Raw genomic sequence first — 17,429 nt, 5'->3', positions numbered from 1 at the left:
GAAAGATTCCATTTGGTTTCTCAGGTGCCTACCACTAGGCATTGTTACATGTAAGTATTAGCCCTCCTTGCTCTGGAGGACAATTCAATTTGATTAGATAAGGCCCCTAAGGAGTCAATGGAGCAATCAATGGAGAGATTACAAAGTGGGCACCTAAGCATTTTCCATAGAGAACAGCAAGCAGTAAGTGTCTCTGAGTGATAATTCAGAAAGTCTGGAGACATCTAGAGGTGACCAGTAGAAAATGTTAAGTACAGGTATGTGTCTGAAGTCCTGCTTCTTTCTGGAGCTTATGCACGTGACTGATTGTGTCCAGGTAGATAGCTCTGTTATCTGTAATTCATAATATCTGTCACTTCCAAGGATAGTCATGTATTGGATTTCTGAAGATCACATGGTGGTGGAGCTGCCCACCTTTGGCCCAATAGCCTAATAGTTCTAAACCACTTGGGCAAGATATGTGAGGTCTGGATCCTAAGACCTCCCCAGCCTGAGAAAATGTGAACCTATTCTGTGACTTCCCAAGAGAGTATCCTAATCACCATCCTGGAGAACAGGCTAAGTGAGAGAATGTTCTGCCCTACCTGATGAAGCTGGCCACTGCACATCTAAGAATGGAAGAGTCATGGGGCCTAGAGAATAGGCAATGGAGAGCCTGCCTTGTTGTTATGATACCACTGGCAAGCAAAATTTTAAGGTGTCAGTCTCTGGTACCAGGGATATTTCTCTTTTGAACCAATTATTTCCAAATGGTAAACACAGAAAACATTTCTGAGACTAAGCAAGAGGGAGCGTGTGTCTACAGCCTGGCTACTATAACCTCTCTTGGAAGGACTCACAACTGGAAAACAAAAAATGAGCACTATCACTGCTACTTTGAGCTGAGCATCAATATTATTTATGAAAATGTAGTGGTTTTGCCTTTCTTTCTTTCTTTTCCTCCTGCCACTCTATACTTTTCCAGGCACCTGGGTTGCCTCCAGTATATTACAATGGAGCTTGGGCAGTAGTTAAGCACCATGATGCACATGCACTGAAGCTTTCCATCTGAATTAGCTCTGAACATGAGCAGAAGCCCAAAATCGATTCCTAGGGACCCTTGCTTTATAAAATATATATGCCTAATGAATTCAGGCACTTAATGAGCTTTGTGGCTGTTGGCAAATGTACATTTAGATCACTCTTTCAAATTTAAGTGCCTAAACTTCCATTCAACAGATTCTAATTTCACTGACTCCTAAATACTTACATCACTTTTGAAAAAGGAACTGAAATGTTTTTGAAATTTCACTCCAGATGGCCAAAACAGATTGCTTTAATTAGGAATACATTCTCTTTGAAGAGTAGCTTGACTCTGCAAAGTAGATATGAAATGTTCTTGAACAGCTAGCCTGTTCAGTGGTCACATTCATGGATCACTAAAGCCAAAAGTTTTTCAAACAATTTCAGAAGAGAAGAGCTGTGGCCACTCTTATATTCAAAATTATGCCTACTCATCCTCATCAGATGAAATTATTTTTAGGAATCCAGTATAGTTGTAAAAGAAAGAGATGGATTCTACACCATTTTATTCATCATTAAAAGAAATGTTCTCTATATGCTAACCTTTGGGCCAAATTTATATCAGCATACTCCCACTGAAACCTGGTATGTCTAAAGGCATAATTTAAATATAAGGGGATTTCCCTGGTATAACCACAAACAGAAGTTCAGCTCTAGTGTTTACTGATCATGCACTAGCCAAAAAGAATAGATTTTCATCTCTAATCACAAATTCAATTTGAAGGTCTGGTAATTATAGTAGTTTAAAAATATATTAAAAATTCTTTCATAAATTCAAGCGCATAAGTTGTAGCCATGTTGGTCTGCAGACATAGGCGGACAAGGTTCTTTGGGTAAATCCAATATCTTTTATTAGACCAACTCAAATAGTTGAAAATTTCTTCCTTTGCAAGCTTTCTTTTTGTACCCAAGAGCTTGCAAAGAAGAATTTTTCCAACTATTTGAGTTGATCTAATAAAAGGTACTGAATTTACACAAAGAAACTTGTCTTCATAAATTCAATACACTTAGCTTTATCCCCTGAACTACAACAAATATGGAACCCAGACATTATATTTTATCTTAATTTTAAATTGACACACTTTAAAGAGAATATTTTTATGATGTTGATTTCTATACTATTGAGAAGAAATGTCAACTTCTGGATAATCATAAAAATAATCACAATTTTATTCATAAAATATTCATAAAGATATATTATCGGGATGAACTATGGGTTTAATATGCCATATGCAAATTCCAAATACAATTGTAATATTCAGCTTGTAATAAATTAAAAAAACCCTGTCTTTTGAAATCTACCGTTAAAACTAATATCACTAGCATGAAATACGAACTCTATTTGTTCACAGCCAGGGCCATGAACAGACATTCATTTCTAGTGGTAGCAGTTATGGAAACTTCCATGACTTTAAGTTTTTCTGGGAGAGGGATTATACAGACATTCAGCCTGCAGCCACCTCGCTCTCTTGCTTTTCTCACCTCCAGCATAACAGCACAATCCCATTCCAGGGAAGATATGGATAGCAGTGGATACACTACTCCTCCCAGTCCCACAGAGGAGTGGAGTGGCAGGGAAAGGCTCCCAGCACCTTATTCAGACCAAGGTCTGGGGAACAGGAAGGGAGCAGTCTCCTCTGCTCCACTCCGTCTCCAGGATTGTAGTAGAGGGAGCAGCAGGGCAAAGCCCCCAGGTAGTTCCCCAGACTAGGCAGTACCTATCTAGGGAAGAGGCAGGAAATCTTGCCCAGATCCTTCCCTGCTATCCCAGACTAAACTGGGAGGGGACCATACAGGCATTCATTTGTGTGAAGGAGTTTCCAGATGTTAACCTGAAAGATCTCTCTCTCAGTGAGGGGATATTTCCTGCAGGAGAAATTGAATGAATGCTTATATGCTCCTAGTTTCTGCTTGAAAAATTATGATTCTCCTGGTAGAAACCTAACATCTATATGTGGCCAGAGACACAGTATTAGAGTACAATAAGTAAATGATACATCACATATGTTTTGACATCTTATGTCCCACTCCTATGCCAATAAATCCAAAGGACTTTTGCAACTATTTGTAATTGGAGCAAGTCATATATAATTCCTCTGTTAATATACAGGAAGATGTCCTGTTACAAAAGGGTAAAACCCTGGTTTACTGAAGTCAAAACACTTGCTGATTTTGATGAGGGCAAGATTTAATTCAAGGACATTTATATGAAATATTCCCAGAAAAAAAGAAAATGAGCACTACCCACTACACAGGTTGTGGTAAATGCTATTAAATATTCCAGTCATTCAATCTATTAAACAACATCTACTGCTAAATACCATTAAATCAGTTATATGTTACATTCCAGAAAATCAGTTTATGTTGACACACTCCTATATAAAACTGTTTAATATGCAAATCTGAATCAGGTCTAGTTTTGCAATAGGTATTGTTAATTCTCTGGGTTTAGTCACTTTAAAGTATCTGTGAGCATATTGCTACCATATATACTTAGAAATATCTGCCACCCATTACACAAGAGAATGTATACTTTATCAACTTAGAGATATTTACACACTAATTTCCTTGGCAATCTTAGGATCAGATTCTGGGGCAGAAAAATAGAAGTAATCATTTTAGTGATGAAATCCAAGCAGTTTTCAGATGGTTTTCAGTTTTCAGATGGTATATTTAAAAATAGTATTAATTACTATGTAGTTCAAGTACACCAGATCAACAGGAATCACCATTGAAAAAGTTGACCTTATTTAAGCAGTACTTAAATGCATAAATGAGGAACTGAATCTCATTAAAGATTGTAGCACTCCTAATAACTGATATGACCACTGATGTACCTCTTTTTATTCAAGCAACTCTACATTGTGATTAAACCCGACACAATTCAAACAAAAGTCAACATATCTTAATGCATAATGTATATAAGTAATAAACACTGAATGACTATATCTGAGAGTAGAGTGAAAGCGTAGTATAAAAGATTCCTTTGCAGCACATAATCCTAAACACTGCATTCCAACGATTCTACTATGTCTTGAAGCAGACCAGCTACACAGCCCAGCAGGAGCTCTAGGAGGCACTATGCCTGCTAGTGTTTCATGGGAGTATAACAGTTGATTTGTTCCTTAAGATGTAGTGAGTGCTCCCTCCCGGGCTCTACAGAACAAGTATCAGTGACATCTTGACTTAAATAGATTTACTGAAATACAAAGTTCATGGTTCTCCTTAAAGCTCAGGAGATACCCAGACCCCAGGTGAGGATCGTGGGACAAAGTGCTAAGAATTTTACAGAAGCTACTAAGGCTGTGCAAAACAGCACCATTTTGTTTTGACTTCCATTTCATTGTATCAAAGGGACAGCATTTTGTTTTGCTGTTTTGCAGAACTGTTTCATATCATTTTGTCAAAACTGTTTCGCTGTTTCAATGTGTTTCGATGTTTTGCCCATAGGCTATAATGGTGAATCACAAAAATGCCTATAACCTTGTCATTTCTTTCTTGTGGGAGCACAGGGCCCGCACCGGTGTCCCAGGGCCAGTGCTGGCAGGGCCCAGAGCAGGGTGGCAGGAACGCAGGGTCCCAGCTAGCAGGGGCTCTATGGAGCCAGGCCAGCTCCCTGGTCTTCCTGCTGGTGCAGCCCAGCCTGGCTCCACAGACCCCTGCAAGTCTGTGCCCAGCTTTGGGCCCCACCAGTGCTGGCCCTGCTGGCTCTGGGACATTGGTCCCAACACATTGGGACATTGGTCCCAAGATAGTGACCACGGGTCAGGTATCTGTCAAGGGGCAGGGCACCTGTCAAGGGGCGGGGCTACCCATGCAGCCCTCGACAGTCTGCCAAAACTGGGTAAGCGGCCCTCCACCCAAAATAATTGCCCGCCCCTGGTGTATGTATATATTACTTATAGATACAATGTGCACCACATTGATATATCATCTAATATATCGTATTTACTTGCAAACCACATAGAATGTATAATATATTATGCACATTATAGATATATATGGGAAAGAACTCAGAATTATGGCATCACATCCACTATTCTTACTGGCATTAAAATAGAAAATTACCTCCCAATTCCTATAACACCCCCCCCCCTCCCAATTTCCCAATATCAAGGTCTTTTATATTTGTAAAACAGTCTGTCTCTGATTTTTCCTCAGAATTGCCATGACCATAAATACATAAAATCCCAAACCACAACCACATAGCATGTCTATATATTTTACAAATGTCTTTCCTATTGATAGTGCCTTATTACATATATTTCTTAAGCAGGCTTTTTTCAAGTTCTTTCCAGTCACATTTAACACTAAAAAGCATTATTTAAGATGATATGAATCCAGTATTTGAAAGCTCATCTAAGTCTATCTAGGAAGTGCACAGAAAGCAGCAAACATATGAAGTTTGCCTAAGGAGTTCACCAGAAAAGGAAGCCAGGGAGCAGGAGGCTGTGAGTGTGTTTACATGTGTTTGCACATCCACATGGGGGTTGTTTGATTGTTTACATATAGGTTTTCTTCAGGGAGCAAAAGAGGCACAAATGGAGGTAGAATCAGCAGTTGTGACCTGTGTGGGATATGCCATCTCCGTGTTTTTTCCAGAGGTCAAGGCCAGTTCATCTCCACCAAATGCAACCTGTTATCTGCCATGGAGGCAAGGATTCAAAGGTTGGATGCATGGCTATTCATTCTCCACGTTATCAAGGGAAATTAGGATTACTTATACAGGTAGTATGAGAGGCTGGCACTGGAGAGGCCAAAAGGAGAAAAGGAAAAGTGGCAGCATGTGACTACTAAATTCTACTACCCTAGAATTCAAAAGGAGCTCTTTGAAATCACCAATTCTCTGCAATGAGCACTCTGTGGAGGAGCAGCTGAGGGAAAGGCAGAGGAGAGGACATCACCAAGCAAGAACCAGAGGACTCTAAAATCTAGAAAGCAGGAAGTGCATGGCCTCAAGAATGGGGGCTCTAAAACAATAAAGAAAAGAGTGGTGGTGGTTGGCACAAACAACCATGCCAAAAATGATACTGAGCAGACCAGAGGAGACTCCAGTCTCTAGGCAGGAGGGTTAAGGAGCTTGAAGCACACAAGTGATATTCTCAACAGTTCTCCCTATGGAAGGGAATGAAGGGAAGGGAATCCCAATGTATTGTGGAAGGAAACGAAAAGCTCAGGTGGTGGTGGTGGTGTGAAGGTTCTGGATTCTTCAACAATGGGCAGATGTGTCTCAGCAAATATGTGCCATTGCTACTTGTGCCACAGCAAATACATGCTCCAGCACATATGTGTTCATTGGGCCATGCTCTATGATTCTAAGAACAGTAAGAAACAAATGTGGCTGCACAAGGAGTTTCTAGGATCCCTCAAATGCAAAAGGAAAGGATACAGACAATAGAAAAATGGGCAGGCCACTAAGGAAGCACACCAGGAAATTGCAAGAACCTGCAGGGACAAAATTGGGAATGCAGAGATAAAGAATAAGTTTCACTTGGTGGGAGAGATTAAAGGCAACAAGAAAGGCTAAATGCTTCACATTTACTTAGTCCTTGTTGTGTAGCGTATTCTAATTACAAAGTATAAACCTTTGTCTCCCAGGGCAAAACTCTGTTGGCAGCAGAATAAGGTATTTAGGTATTTATTTATGTGTTTCCTGATATTATTTCTGTGTATTTTAATTTTTTAATAAAAAATGTACAATGAAATCTACAGTTAGGACTCTTTGCCGTTCCTTCATTGCAGGGCAGTGTCAGGGCTATAATAAATTGGAACTACTATAACAGCCAGGAAGAGGTATAGAACAGTAAAGTCCCTTTGCGTGATATTATGGGGGAATATTATTACAGAGCATGTTGCATCAGATGTATTGCACCCAGTCATTTTCCCAAATCAAAACCTGGGTTAGACAGCTTTATGTGTTTTTCGTCTGCTTGGGCAATCACATATGGAATGCAATTTGGTTTTATTTATTATCAATGTAAATAAATGTATTTCATTTAATTCTTCAGAAGGCTGTTTATGTTATCTTGTACTAGTGACATACTTAATCTAACTGTTGCTGTGTCTCCAGTCAAACACTAAATCAAAGAACTAATTACCAAAGTGACCAAATTTACATTAGGTAAATTCTGCACCTTATCTTAACTTGGGCTCAAACTATGCCCTACTTCACCATTTGCAGGAAGAACTGCAGGAGATGAATGAGAAAAGGAACTTATTTTATCTAATAGATGTTGTTCTGAGGCAGTCTCAGCTACAAGTTCCTTTTCACATAAAATCATACCTAACAGAAAAGCTGTACAGGGAAGAACATCAAAATAAAAGCTATTCAATGTTGTTTTGTTAACCTACTTAAAGTAGCAATAAAAAACTTCATTCCTTTAGGATTATTCTCTGTACTCATTCAATCCTAGACTTCTTTTGATCTAAGTCATTAGAGTTGTGTGAACTTCATGAAGTTTGCAAATAAGCTCTCCAGCTCAAATTCAAACATGAGCTTCCTCTGGTTACCAAAAATATTAACATAAATTGTATTCAATTGTTTCCAGCTTTCATGTAGTGTTTTGCAGTAGTCTGGGGAAAGACTTTTCATCTTGGTTGTAATCTAGCAATATTTACTAACTTTGGGGGCATATTTTTTTTAATGTGGGAAGAATGACAAGATTAAACTCCCCCGCACATTGAGATGAGATGATCATACACTTCTGAATTTAATCAAAGAACTGTTCTGCTGTTGTGTTTTCTTTCAAGGGAAGAATTATGGCAGTTCTGAAGTAATGTTTAACCTATGAATAAGGTAGGATTATGAATAATGTGACTGGTAGGGGATCAGACTTCAATTCAAGCCTTTCTTGAAGAAAAAAATATATTACTTGAACACTAAATTGAAACAAGTATTAAAGTAGTTGCTAGGTGATTTTAAATTAAAACTTTTGTAGTTTAAACAGTATTAGCTCTGCTGGCAATTTGCCATTTTTTCTTTTGTTGGTAGACTATTATTAAACATAATTTCTGATTAACGATGTAGCACCATTATTTTCTTATTCATTTCAGCTGACGTTTTGGTGCCTCACTGCCAACTCACAACATGTTAAGGAATTATACTTTCTGCAGGAAACATTAATCATATCCCATCACCTTTAAACCACCACCACAACAGCAATTAATAGCTTTTAACATTTTAAATAATGCAACTGTGCTATGGAGAATCCAAAATGTGCGTATCTATACTTTCGTGTATATTTTAAACAAGCATGATAGATCCAACACACAATCATGCCTTACTGTCATGTTCAGCTTAGAAATGATGCTACAAAGATAAATACCCTTACAATTCAGTGGCCTTTTCATACATTCAGCTTGGATACTTAAAGAACCAAATTAATTATTTCCCATATCAACCAGGATTTTTGAGAGTTACAAAGTGGTACCATTTAAATAAAAGTTAAATTGGAAGATTAGAAACAAATGCTCACATAGAAGATTTACTGATGATCCTCTCTGAATGCAAATTGATTCCTAGATTTTACCATAAAACAGAGCATTTATGTTTATCTAATCTAATCTCCAACCTAAAACAGGCCACTGACATTGACCTACAAACGCTATATACCGAATTTACCTGAATCCAAGATGGCCCTGAATTTAAGATGACCCCCCCCCCCCAATAATTTGATTCTATAAATGGAAAAAAATATATTGTTATAATTTTCCAGGTACAGAATCTAATTATCAGATGGTTGTCTTAAATTAATCTCCTACAATATGCTACAGCAGGGAAAGCAGTAGCTAGAGAGGGTCAGGTAGCTCCCTTGTCCTCTGACCCCCACCCCACAGTCTTCCTGCACCCAACACCCACCAACACCAACACCTCTGGCCTTCCCCCCACTCATCCTAACCTCTGCACCCCTGCTGCTCCCCACAGTCATTGCTTCTTCCCCCCCGGCCCCACTTCTGTCAGACTGCTCAGGTTCTATTCCCTCCCAAGTGCATCGGTGATGCAAATTGGCTTTGCAGGGGCAGAGTTTTCATGTCTTCTGTGCAACCCAAGGAAGGAATCCAGCCCAAGGTGGAGCTGAGATGTGCCTGACAGTAAGCGAGGAAGGGGGACAATAGGAGGTGGGAAGCTCCAAATGAAAGCGAGTGGGGGAAGGCAGCTGCCTGCTCCACCCCCTTTACTTTATACACAAAGCTGAGGGGCTCCCTCTCCCCGCTTATTGAGGGAAAAAACCTCAACATAAAGTCAAGTAAATAATGTAATTAAAATAATAGAGTGAGCTTAGTTTATTTTGCCTTCATTATAAATGAATGGCCAAACTTACATTTAAGTAAATATTATGCTATCTTTTAATGATTTTAAAAATAGAAGTGTACTAGCCATATCATGTGGAGCATACCTCCACTGCTTGGGCCTGTAGGGGGCTGTTAGGAAAGCTAAGGTGGACATAGAACTAGGACTAGCGTCCAAGATCAAAGATAATAAAAAGTCCTTTTTCAAATATATAGGGAGGATGAGGAAGGCACCGGGAAATGTGGGGCCCCTGCAAGATACGCTGGGCAATCTGGTGGTTGCACCAGGGGAGAAGGCAGACCTCTTTAACAAATTATTCACCTCCATTTACTTGTGCAGGGACCGGGACTCCCCCACCGTGATTCAAGACGGACTTGAGGGGAACGCCTCAAGACCTAAGGTTGAGGAGGACCGGGTTAAAGTGCTTCCGGAGGGGCTGGACGTGTTCAAATCAGCAGGTCCAGATGCTCTCCACCCCAGGGTGTTGAGGAAGCTAGCAGGGGTTATTGCAGGGCCCTTCGCTCGGCTTTACGAGCACTCATGGTGCTCAGGCCAGGTACCAGATGATTGGAAGATAGCCAATGTGGTCCCCATCTTTAAAAAAGGGAGGAGGGAGGACCTGGCGACTATAGGCCCGTCAGTTTTACCTCAATCCTGGGGAAACTCTTTGAGAAGATCATCAAGGAGCACATCTGTGATGGGCCAGCATCGGGGATGATGCTCAAGGGCAACCACCATGGTTTCATTAGGGGCAGGTCATCTCAGACCAACCTGATTGCCTTTTATGATCAGGTCTCAAAACCATTGGATGCAGGTGTCACCGTGGATGTAGTCTTTCTGGACTTCAGCAAGGCCTTTGACACTGTCTCCCACCTCATCCTCATTAAAAAGCTAGGTGACTGTGGCATCGATGCCTACACAATCAGATGGATTGCTAATTGGCTGAAGGGTCGTACTCAGAGGGTGGTGGTGGACGGGTCATATTCGACCTGGGGGGAAGTGGGCAGCGGAGTCCCCCAGGGCTCGGTCCTTGGGCCCACGCTGTTCAATTTCGCGATTTGGACGATGGGGTGAAAAGCAACCTGTTGTGTTTCAATACAGACAAGTGCAGGGTGCTGCACTTGGGCAGTAGTAACCAGCAGCACACTTATAAGATGGGAAACTCCCTTCTTGAGAGCACGGAGGCAGAAAGGGATCTTGGAGTCATCGCTGACTCCAAGATGAACATGGGCCAACAATGTGAGGTCACGGTCGGCAGGGCTAACCGGACCTTATCGTGCATCCACAGGTGCATCTCAAGTAGGGCCAAGGAGGTGATCCTCCCCCTCTACGCGACACTGGTCAGGCCACAGCTGGAGTACTGTGTCCAGTTCTGGGCACCCCACTCCAAAAGGGATGTGGACAACATTGAGAGGGCCCAGAGGAGGGCCACCCGCATGGTCCTGGGACAGCAGGGCAGACCCTACAATGAGAGGCTACGGGACCTGAACCTGTTCAGCCTTCACAAGAGAAGGCTGAGGGGGGACCTGGTGACCATCTATAAACTCACTAGTGGGGACCAGAACGGTTTGGGGGAGACCTTGTTTCCCCTAGCGCCCCTGGGATAACAAGGAATAACGGCCACAAGTTGTTGGAGAGTCGGTTTAGTTTAGACATCTGTAAGAACTACTTCACAGTCAGGGCGGCTAGGATCTGGAACCAACTTCCAAGGGAAGTGGCGCTGGCTCCTACACTGGGGGTCTTTAAGAAGTGGCTCAATGCCTACCTGGCTGGGGTCATTTGAGCCCAGTTTTCCTCCTGCCCAGGCAGGGGGTCGGACTTGAAGATCTACAAGGTCCCTTCCGACCCTACTTCTATGATTCTATGATACCACAAAATTTTAATAACATTTTTCTATAAAATATAATTGCCCTCTTTGTTATATAGTTCCCTTGATCCTGATGGAAAATAAATACCAACTTTGTCCATCCATACCATTTTTAAGGAAGATTTTGTCTACAATATATCATCTGCATTAAGAGGAGATATTTTTTGACAAGGAACAGAGGACATTCGGGTTCATTTAGTTACTTCCAACTCAGCAATACCAGAAAGCATCAATCCTAGGTGTCCTTTCTTCTGATTCACAGGAATATCACCCAACATTTCCTTGCTTAAAAGACTAGGAACTGGGCCTTAGCAAAAATATAGTTTTTTTGTGGGTTTAGTTAATAATGTCCAAAATTCTATTTTTGGGAAGGGGTTTTGTTGGGTTTTTTTAACATAAGTGGTTGGGAATGCACATGACTCAAAGTGAACAAAGATATTTAATACATTTAATTTCCACAGAAAGACAAATTAATTTAAACAGAATAAAACATTAGGATGAACCAGTTTATGTAATCCTGGCATAAAAATTAAATACCTTGGACACAGTAACACATTAAACTTTTCTAAACTGAAAAGAAACTTATTATGTTTTCTCAATATCATGAACTATTAAGAAAGTTTATTTTAGTAAACCAGGGACATGACATAGTCACAAGTTATCCACTCTTCTTACATTCATGCTTATGATGATCCATCAAAAATGTTGTGACACTTTCTCCATTCTCTGCATTTCCATGGTACCTGTCCCTTCTGAATCTGATCAGCAAAGCATAAAGAAAAACATCTCTGAGACTGCACTACTTTATAACGGAGGCTAACTTGGCAGCCAGGAAGCATCGGGGACAGGATTTAAAAGGTGTTATAAAAGTCAGTTTTGTGTCTCTTACCTCCACTTTGATGTAGCCAAAAGATACAATAAAAGTGACTATTGTAGTACATTTTATTTATGGATTTTTTTCAGCTTTTAAGGACTGCCACTAGGTAGTGTGATTCAACAATAAAGTACTTGAAATATATATATCGGAGTATGTTCAGTGACATGAAATGACATTGTTTCCTACTATATTGTCTCACATTGGTCAAGTACATGTGCAATGAATCCCTTTCCCACTAAATTATTATAATGCTTTACCATGAAGCTATGTCATAACATAAAACAAGAATGAACTGTTATCTAAGATGTTTTCTGACATTCAGGTCTTGAGATCTTAATTCACAATGAAAATGTGATACCTTTTAAGTCAAGTCTTGCAAGTAAAATAAATAAACCCAGAGTTAACAATTTCATTTCCTTATTACATAAACATAGAGAAAAAAGAAGAAGGAAAAAAAGTGTACAGATCTGAGTTACTGTGTTCACAAGGAGTAGGCAGGATAGAGATTAACTTTATAGATTAACTGGATCAGAGATGCTTAAGATTTCTCCATGATTGCAAGATATCATCAACATTTTTCAGAGCAAGAAAACTGTGCTTATGTAAACAAGAAGCAGCAACTTTGAGTAAGTTGTTAGTCTCTGTGCCATCAGAATGTTAATATATGTGCTATATGAGAGTTTGCATATGGTGTGGCACAGATGAAAACAAAATAAGACAAAAATATTATTAACTTTCTCCCCACCATTGTAAGTTCCTGCTTAGCCTGCTCTAATCACTTTTGATTTAGGTGCTTACTTTGTCTCACTCATCATAGTACTGGAATGCCTAACAATTTTTAATGTATTGATCCTCACAACACACATGAAGGAAATATTTTTATGTTTGTATATTTGTTGCAGTCACCCTTGTCTCCCTTGTTCTTGTAGAGGGTGATGATTTTAGCATCACACATTTCCTGGGGTTCTTGACCTTCCTTCCAGCAGCACACTAGGAGTTGATGAAGATGTGGTAGTAGGTTACCTTCCTGAACTTGAGAATTTCAACTAGGATACCATGCTCCCTTGGTCCTTTTCCACTTGCTAGAAAGTCTATGGCCTTGCTAGGTTCTGCAGCTGTAGGTTCTTTGTCTAACTGTACCAGTACATTTAGAGTTAGAAGTTGATTCAATGCCTCTTTTGAAATGTTTGTTTCATGGGAGTAAAGCTCTAAGTAATATTTGACCCAGCATGGCATCTGCTTGTTCTCATCAGTGATTTTTACTTTGTCATCTTAAGACTTAAGGGAGTGACATTGGTGACAGTTGGGCCAAGGGCATCTTCAGGCCATCATATATAACTTGCAGTTTTCATGTTTCTGAGGCAAACTGTAACTTTTGATATAGGTCAGTCCAGTACTGGTTTGCACAGTTCCTTTCTGTTTCCTGTACCATTCTCCTGGCATGCTTCAGCTTAGCCTTGGAACTTTCTGTTGGATTCTAGTTGCATTTCAAGTAGACTGTGTTTTTGGCTTCAACAAATGGTAGCATCTCTTCCAAGTGTGCCTGAAACCAGTATTTATTTGACAATGTATTTTTCCTAAATAAGTCTGTGGCTGTTTCTTAGATGACTGCTCTTAGTCCACTCCAAGTTCCTAAAGTGTTTTCAGTTATTGCTTTCACAGCTTAAACATCCTTTGAAAGTCAAGGTACTTGCTTTGGAATTTTGTGCTGCATATGTGAATTCTTGGCTGACTCTTATGCTTGGCTCTATGCAGCTTCTTTGGTATCACTTTAACTTTGTTGACAATAAGGGAGTGGTCTGTGTCATAATCTGCACTGTGATAATTGTGGGTGTGTAGTACACTGGACAAGTCTTTTCTCCTGGTGATCACGCGGTAAAGTTGATGCCAGTGGCCAGCCCATGATACTTGTTAGCCCTCTTTGCTCGCAAAGTAAGTATTAGTGATACATGGGTGGTTTAGGGTGCAGAGTTCAAGAAGATATTGGCCATTTACATTCATTTTCCCAATGCCATGATGTCCCAGGTAGGCTGGTCAAGAGTTGTGATTTGTGCCTGCTCAAGCATTGGAGTCCCCTAGGAGGAGAAGTCTCTTGTTTGATGGTAGGTTCTCAATGACTTGGTGCAGGGCATTATAGAAGTTACTTTTGTCATCTAAACTTGCCTGTAAATTTGGTGCATAGGCACTAACGATGTTAACAAAACCTCCATTTGAATGCAGCCAGAGTGAGATGATGTGATCTGATTCTCCAGTGGGGGTCTTAATGGTTTTAACTAACCTGTTGCAAACTGTGAATCCAACCCCATGCAGGCAAATGCCTTCTGCACTCCTACATTCCCAGAAAAAGGTGTAGGTGGTCTCACAAATGGAGCCTGAGTTGATCAATCTTGCCTCCTGCAAGGCTGCAATGTTGATGTTAAGTTTTTGCAGCTCTCAGTCAATCAATGTGGTCTTCTGGACTTTGTCTTTCACCTCTAAATTGTCATTCGTGCCAGGATACGTGTTCCTAACATTTCATCTTCTCAGCTGGAAGGTTTTAAGGTTTCCTTCTTGTTGCTTAGTACTTGATAGGTCATCTGTTGCTTGACTTTTGATCAAACACCAAGTACCAAATGAGGCAGGCAGACCATGGCATGTCAGCACCTTACTGGCTGGGTGCTGCCCAGCTTAAGACAAGCGGAAGCTGACCAATGTAACACAACTGGTTCTTCCCACCAACAAAAATGACCCCTGGTGCTCTACTCTATATGAATTGAGTTAATCTTCTAACTCATGACTGCCCCCTTCCATGTTGTGCCCATGCAAGTAGCAAAGATGGAGTGTCCTCTCCATTCAGTTTTAGCTACAATGGCCTGGGCAGTTGGTATGGGGACACTTGAGTTGCCCATATATCTATGTACCACTCAGCCTAGCTGGTTGATCCCAGAAGAAAGGAAGACGCTACATTTGGAGTTAGGTTGGCTGCAGGACCTGCCAGTACAAAGATCTTCCACCTTTCGGGGCTTCACTCCTAGACTGGCTGCTAACCAAGCTGGAGAGTCCAGTCCACCCTGCCATGGCATCTATCTTTTGGTGTCATTTCCTCCACCGGGGTAAGGACTAGTACTCACCTCCTATGCTTAAAACTATTGGCACGATACAGGTTACAAAAAACAGGTTACAGCTATTTTCTGCTGCCCAGCTTTTGGCTTTGACACCTGCAGGTAGTACTATCTACTGTTATAATGTTAGCATACCTGGCCTGGTCTGACCTGACCATAGTTACAAAAAATTTCCTGCTTGACTGGTTAAAAATATGTTGGCTGGGACTAGAGTGGGTTAATGAAGAGGTCCTGAAATGTCCTAGGGTTATGAGTTATAAATACAGGGATGTGGAAAAAAAGAATAGGCAAAACTTTAACAGGAAGTCCTAGAGAGAAGCATCTGATAAAATAGGCTGTCACCTACCAAAGTTTATGCCTTTCTTAATGAGTTAATATTTAAGGTGCCACCCTGTCCTTACTTCTGCAATGTAAGAAGTCCCAGAGACATTGAAAAAGGGTTGCAACTTGGTGTACTGAAAATATGCTCTTCAATAACCCCAGAAAAGGAACAAGTATTATGGATTTCCATAAATCATGACCAAGTAAGTCTACCCTTATAGCTACATAGAATGCAATATTATGTAATAAATTGGTAATGAATCCAAGTTGCAATAGAGGCATTGTGTTTAAAAAAAAAGTAGAACCATATTGTATCAGGGCAGGCTATGAGAATGAGAAAAATGAATATTATAGAGCATAAACATGTAAGCTGTTTTCATAATCGTTATACAGGCAAACCATCTTGGATGATGCACTGGATATAGCTAGGGAACACCAAGCTTGGGAGGGCAAGGAGATCTGGTCACATAAGAACACCAGGATGAAGCTGAGATAAACAAAAGAGGTAGAGAATGGGGAGACATCCACTTCTGGATACATGGCAGGGGATACAATTAGTGGGGTTGCATATACAGGTGCCATCATGTCTATCCAATCTGTCTAACTGTAATCTAGGAGTTCTCCATTAACCATGGCCAACCTCCAGTACACTGGGGGGCTTCCATCACCTGTGTACTAAAAGTTAAATTATGAAATTGGGTTCAACAAGGAGGTCTTGACAGTTATCAGTTGCTACATCCTTGGTTCTAGAGATCAGTTCTGAGGTCTTGGTAAAGGCCTGTAGCCTTCCAGAACTCTTAGGTGTGTGAAAAGGCTGCCCGTCCATAACAGAAATCTCAGAGGTGATGGAGGAAGGCTTCAACAGGCCACAATAGAAGGCTTCAACAGGGTGATTTCCAAAGTAAACTAATTTAGAATTTGGAATTATTTAAAACTTAATGTGCAGCGGTTTGTCCTGACTATTGGATATAATACAGAGGTCATCATTAATAGGAGCAACTCAAGCCAGACATTTAAGACAGTAAAATCTGTTAACATTCCTAAGTAAAACAGAACAACAGTGATCACACAAGGGAGGAAGAAACAAGGAGGAATAAGCTGTTTTCTCTGCCCTGAGGGAGAAAGACTTGGAACAGAACACAAAGATTCCCATTTGTCAATTTAGTAGACATAGTGTTTCCTTTCCCCCATAATGCTATAATGGGAAGCATTATTTATATCTTATTAGGCAAACATTCATGTTTTTTGGTACATCCCCTTTATTTTAATATTACTTCAAACTCCTATTTAGTTAACATTTTGAATGGATGAAATCCTCTTTTCCACTTTGGTAGTTATCTAGCATGTGTTACATTTTCTAAATCTTTATAGAAAATTATCAAAATGATTAAAATATTTACAATATTCATTATTCCATTCCAAATTCAGCAAGGTACTTGACTTAAAATGGATTACTCATGTACTTGCATGCTGGCATCTCTTCAAGTATTTCCTGAATTGCAAAAAAAAAAATTAAAAAGCACGTATTCACGTTGAGAGTAAAAAAGACACATAGTACATATTTTCTTTCATTAAAGGGACATCATCAAGTAAAAAATAGTAGAGTTTTTGGTGTCCTTTAACAGTGTTATTAGTGAACAATTTGTTAATCAAAATGGGAAAATTTACTTTCCTTCATAAAACATATGTTTCTGCTTGGCAAATTAGCCAGGTCAGTTTCATATTTGTTTAGACTAATCTAGCTATATGTCATGTTCAGTGTCTGAAAATAATAATATATTTAAAGGCTGCAACATGGAAATTGTATTTCAATAAATTCCTTAAAGTGATAAATGGTTTCCCATTTTTTTTCTTTTCTTTGCCTATTTAATAAAATCTAAATTATAGCTTTATTTTAACGTCACAGTGTCC

General features: G+C 40.0%; 1 protein-coding gene across 1 annotated transcript in view; it reads right to left on the bottom strand.

Moving 5' to 3' along the window:
• The window catches only part of LOC102386534 (CUB and sushi domain-containing protein 1), a 796,348-nt gene that overhangs the window by 424,003 nt on the left and 354,916 nt on the right, over positions 1-17,429 (bottom strand). The window lies entirely within an intron of this gene.

Source organism: Alligator sinensis, unplaced genomic scaffold, assembly GCF_000455745.1.
Source record: "Alligator sinensis unplaced genomic scaffold, ASM45574v1 scaffold72_1, whole genome shotgun sequence".
NCBI lineage: Eukaryota > Metazoa > Chordata > Crocodylia > Alligatoridae > Alligator > Alligator sinensis.
Note: the sequence above shows the minus strand (reverse complement) of the source record. Positions and strands in the feature narration are given on the sequence as shown.